This window comes from Peromyscus maniculatus, chromosome 22 (genome assembly GCF_049852395.1).
Source record: "Peromyscus maniculatus bairdii isolate BWxNUB_F1_BW_parent chromosome 22, HU_Pman_BW_mat_3.1, whole genome shotgun sequence".
Lineage (NCBI taxonomy): Eukaryota > Metazoa > Chordata > Mammalia > Rodentia > Cricetidae > Peromyscus > Peromyscus maniculatus.
This window is the reverse complement of record NC_134873.1, coordinates 63796393-63802392: the sequence shown is the minus strand read 5'-3', so window position 1 is coordinate 63802392 and position 6000 is coordinate 63796393.

Genomic DNA, 6000 nt, shown 5'->3' with positions numbered 1-6000 from the left:
GAATCACGTTGAGATTCACGTTCTGGCAGCAAGTGTTCATTCAGGCTAAGAACAGCACACTTGTGCTATTCTGGCCATATACAGTGCAAATAGCATTCGCGTCTGTTCCCAGGCAGTACAGTGTATTGGACTGAAGAGAAGCTCCTGTTTTACTCAGTTTCCAATACTGAGTTGAACTAGATATGCCCCGTTTGTGTAGGAAGCACAGTTCTTTTGTTCTGAGCTAGCTCACTGTACTGGCCCTATAGGAAACACAGTAGAGTACAAGAATGCTGTTTTCTCTAAAACAGAGTGTTTTTTTGCATGGCAGACTAGCGTTCAATTAAACTTCCTAAACGGAGTTGAATCACGTTGATATTCAACTTCTAGCAGCAAGTATTCATTCAGGCTAAGAACAGCACACTTGTGCTATTCTGGCCATATACAGTGCAAATAGCATTCGCGTCTGTTCCCAGCCAGTACAGTGTATTGGACTGAAGAGAAGCTCCTGTTTTACTCAGTTTCCAATACTGAGTTGAACTAGATATGCCCCGTTTGTTTAGGAAGCACAGTTCTTTTGTTCTGAGCTAGCTCGCTGTACGGGCCCTATAGGAAACACAGTAGAGTGCAAGAATGCTGTTTTCTCTAAAACAGGGTGTTTTTCTTGCATGGCACACTAGGGTTCAATTAAACTTCCTAAACGGAGTTGAATCACGTTGAGATTCAAGTGCTAGCAGCAAGTGGTCATTCAGGCTAAGAACAGCACACTTGTGCTATTCTGGCCATATACAGTGCAAATAGCATTCGCGTCTGTTCCCAGCCAGTACAGTGTATTGGACTGAAGAGAAGCTCCTGTTTTACTCAGTTTCCAATACTGAGTTGAACTAGATATGCCCCGTTTGTGTAGGAAGCACAGTTCTTTTGTTCTGAGCTAGCTCACTGTACTGGCCCTATAGGAAACACAGTAGAGTACAAGAATGCTGTTTTCTCTAAAACAGAGTGTTTTTTTGCATGGCAGACTAGCGTTCAATTAAACTTCCTAAACGGAGTTGAATCACGTTGATTTCAAGTTCTAGCAGCAAGTGTTCATTCAGGCTAAGAACAGCACACTTGTGCTATTCTGGCCATATACAGTGCAAATAGCATTCGCGTCTGTTCCCAGCCAGTACAGTGTATTGGACTGAAGAGAAGCTCATGTTTTACTCAGTTTCCAATACTGAGTTGAACTAGATATGCCCCGTTTGTGTAGGAAGCACAGTTCTTTTGTTCTGAGCTAGCTCACTGCACGGGACCTATAGGAAACACAGTAGAGTGCAAGAATGCTGTTTTCTCTAAAACAGAGTTTTTCTTGCATGGCACACTAGGGTTCAATTAAACTTCCTAAACGGAGTTGAATCACGTTGAGATTCACGTTCTGGCAGCAAGTGTTCATTCAGGCTAAGAACAGCACCCTTGTGCTATTCTGGCCATATACAGTGCAAATAGCATTCGCGTCTGTTCCCAGCTAGTACAGTGAATTGGACTGAAGAGAAGCTCCTGTTTTACTCAGTTTCCAATACTGAGTTGAACTAGATATGCCCCGTTTGTGTAGGAAGCACAGTTCTTTTGTTCTGAGCTAGGTCACTGTATGGGCCCTATAGGAAACACAGTAGAGTGCAAGAATGCTGTTTTCTCTAAAACAGAGTGTTTTTCTTGCATGGCACACTAGGGTTCATTTAAAATTCCTAAACGGAGTTGAATCACGTTGAGAATCAAGTTCTAGCAGCAAGTGTTCATTCAGGCTAAGAACAGCACACTTGTGCTATTCTGCCCATATACAGTGCAAATAGCATTCGCGTCTGTTCCCAGCAAGTACAGTGTATTGGACTGAAGAGAAGCTCCTGTTGTAATAAGTTTCCAATACTGAGTTGAACTAGATATGCCCCGTTTGTGTAGGAAGCACAGTTCTTTTGTTCTGAGATAGCTCACTGTACGGGCCCTATAGGAAACACAGTAGAGTGCAAGAATGCTGTTTTCTGTAAAACAGAGTGTTTTTCTTGCATGGCAAACTAGGGTTCAATTAAACTTCCTAAACGGAGTTGAATCACGTGCAGTTTCAAATTCTAGCAGCAAGGGTTCATTCTGGCTAAGAACAGCACACTTGTGCTATTCTGGCCATACACAGTGCATATAGCATTTACATCTGTTCCCAGCCAGTACAGTGTATTGGCCTGAAGAGAAGCTCCTGTTTTAATCAGTTTCCAATACTGAGTTGAACTAGATATGCCCCGTTTGTGTAGGAAGCACAGTTCATTTGTTCTGAGCTAGGTCACTGTACGGGCCCTATAGGAAACACAGTAGAGTGCAAGAATGCTGTTTTCTCTAAAACAGAGTGTTTTTCTTGCATGGCACACTAGGGTTCATTTAAAATTCCTAAACGGAGTTGAATCACGTTGAGAATCAAGTTCTAGCAGCAAATGTTCATTCAGGCTAAAAACAGCACACTTGTGCTATTCTGCCCATATACAGTGCAAATAGCATTCGCGTCTGTTCCCAGCCAGTACAGTGTATTGGACTGAAGAGAAGCTCCTGTTTTAATAAGTTTCCAATACTGAGTTGAACTAGAATAGCCCGGTTGTGTATAAGCACAGTTCCTTTGTTCTGAGCTAGCTCACTGTACGGGCCCTATAGGAAACACAGTAGAGTGCAAGAATGCTGTTTTCTCTAAAACAGAGTGTTTTTCTTGCATGGCACACTAGCGTTCAATTAAACTTCCTAAACGGAGTTGAATCACGTTGAGATTCAAGTTTTAGCAGCAAGTATTCATTCAGGCTAAGAACAGCACACTTGTGCTATTCTGGCCATATACAGTGCATATAGCACTCGCGTCTGTTCCCAGCCACTACAGTGTATTGGACTGAAGAGAAGCTCCTGTTTTACTCAGTTTCCAATACTGAGTTGAACTAGATATGCCCCGTTTGTGTAGGAAGCACAGTTCTTTTGTTCTGAGCTACCTCACTGTATGGGCCCTATAGGAAACACAGTAGAGTGCAAGAATGCTGTTTTCTCTAACACAGAGTGTTTTTCTTGCATGGCACACTAGGGTTCAATTAAACTTCCTAAACGGAGTTGAATCACGTTGAGATTCAAGTTCTAGCAGCAAGTGTTCATTCAGCCTAAGAACAGCACACTTGTGCTATTCTGGCCATATACAGTGCAAATAGCATTCGCGTCTGTTCCCAGCCAATACAGTGTATTGGACTGAAGAGAAGCTCCTGTTTTACTCAGTTTCCAAAACTGAGTTGAACTAGATATGCCCCGTTTGTGTAGGAAGCACAGTTCTTTTGTTCTGAGCTAGCTCACTGCACGGGCCCTATAGGAAACACAGTAGAATGCAAGAATGCTGTTTTCTCTAAAACAGAGTTTTTCTTGCATGGCACACTAGGGTTCAATTAAACTTCCTAAACGGAGTTGAATCACGTTGAGATTCACGTTCTGGCAGCAAGTGTTCATTCAGGCTAAGAACAGCACACTTGTGCTATTCTGGCCATATACAGTGCAAATAGCATTCGCGTCTGTTCCCAGGCAGTACAGTGTATTGGACTGAAGAGAAGCTCCTGTTTTACTCAGTTTCCAATACTGAGTAGAACTAGATATGCACTGTTTGTGTAGGAAGTACAGTTCTTTTGTTCTGATCTAGCTCACTGTACTGGCCCTAAAGGAAACACAGTAGAGTGCAAGAATGCTGTTTTCTCTAAAACAGAGTGTTTTTCTTGCATGGCACACTAGCGTTCAATTAAACTTCCTAAACGGACTTGAATCACGTTGATTTCAAGTTCTAGCAGCAAGTGTTCATTCAGGCTAAGAACAGCACACTTTTGCTATTCTGGCCATATACAGTGCAAATAGCATTCGCGTCTGTTCCCAGCCAGTACAGTGTATTGGACTGAAGAGAAGCTCCTGTTTTACTCAGTTTCCAATACTGAGTTGAACTAGATATGCTCCGTTTGTGTAGGAAGCACAGTTCTTTTGTTATGAGCTAGCTCACTGTATGGGCGCTATAGGAAACACACTAGAGTGCAAGAATGCTGTTTTCTCTAAAACAGAGTGTTTTTCTTGATGCCAACTAGGTTTCAATTAAACTTCCTAAACGGAGTTGAATCACGTTGAGATTCAAGTTCTATCAGCAAGTGTTCATTCAGGCTAAGAACAGCACACTTGTGCTATTCTGGCCATATACAGTGCAAATAGCATTCGCGTCTGTTCCCAGCCAGTACAGTGTATTGGACTGAAGAGAAGCTCCTGTTTTACTCAGTTTCCAATACTGAGTTGAACTAGATATGCCCCGTTTGTGTAGGAAGCACAGTTCTTTTGTTCTGAGCTAGCTCACTGTACTGGCCCTATAGGAAACACAGTAGAGTACAAGAATGCTGTTTTCTCTAAAACAGAGTGTTTTTTTGCATGGCAGACTAGCGTTCAATTAAACTTCCTAAACGGAGTTGAATCACGTTGATATTCAACTTCTAGCAGCAAGTATTCATTCAGGCTAAGAACAGCACACTTGTGCTATTCTGGCCATATACAGTGCAAATAGCATTCGCGTCTGTTCCCAGCCAGTACAGTGTATTGGACTGAAGAGAAGCTCCTGTTTTACTCAGTTTCCAATACTGAGTTGAACTAGATATGCCCCGTTTGTTTAGGAAGCACAGTTCTTTTGTTCTGAGCTAGCTCGCTGTACGGGCCCTATAGGAAACACAGTAGAGTGCAAGAATGCTGTTTTCTCTAAAACAGGGTGTTTTTCTTGCATGGCACACTAGGGTTCAATTAAACTTCCTAAACGGAGTTGAATCACGTTGAGATTCAAGTGCTAGCAGCAAGTGGTCATTCAGGCTAAGAACAGCACACTTGTGCTATTCTGGCCATATACAGTGCAAATAGCATTCGCGTCTGTTCCCAGCCAGTACAGTGTATTGGACTGAAGAGAAGCTCCTGTTTTACTCAGTTTCCAATACTGAGTTGAACTAGATATGCCCCGTTTGTGTAGGAAGCACAGTTCTTTTGTTCTGAGCTAGCTCACTGTACTGGCCCTATAGGAAACACAGTAGAGTACAAGAATGCTGTTTTCTCTAAAACAGAGTGTTTTTTTGCATGGCAGACTAGCGTTCAATTAAACTTCCTAAACGGAGTTGAATCACGTTGATTTCAAGTTCTAGCAGCAAGTGTTCATTCAGGCTAAGAACAGCACACTTGTGCTATTCTGGCCATATACAGTGCAAATAGCATTCGCGTCTGTTCCCAGCCAGTACAGTGTATTGGACTGAAGAGAAGCTCCTGTTTTACTCAGTTTCCAATACTGAGTTGAACTAGATATGCCCCGTTTGTTTAGGAAGCACAGTTCTTTTGTTCTGAGCTAGCTCACTGTTCGGGCCCTATAGGAAACACAGTAGAGTGCAAGAATGCTTTTTTCTCTAAAACAGGGTGTTTTTCTTGCATGGCACACTTGGGTTCAATTAAACTTCCTAAACGGAGTTGAATCACGTTGAGATTCAAGTGCTAGCAGCAAGTGTTCATTCAGGCAAAAACAGCACACTTGTGCTATTCTGGCCATATACAGTGCAAATAGCATTCGCGTCTGTTCTCAGCCAGTACAGTGTATTGGACTGAAGAGAAGCTCCTGTTTTACTCAGTTTCCAATACTGAGTTGAACTAGATATGCCCCGTTTGTGTAGGAAACACAGTTCTTTTGTTCTGAGCTAGCTCACTGTACTGGCCCTATAGGAAACACAGTAGAGTACAAGAATGCTGTTTTCTCTAAAACAGAGTGTTTTTCTTGCATGGCACACTAGCGTTCATTTAAACTTCCTAAATGGAGTTGAATCACGTTGAGATTCAAATTCTAGCAGCAAGTATTCATTCAGGCTAAGAACAGCACACTTGTGCTATTCTGGCCATATACAGTGCAAATAGCATTCGCGTCTGTTCCCAGCCAGTACAGTGTATTGGACTGAAGAGAAACTCCTGTTTTACTCAATTTCCAATACT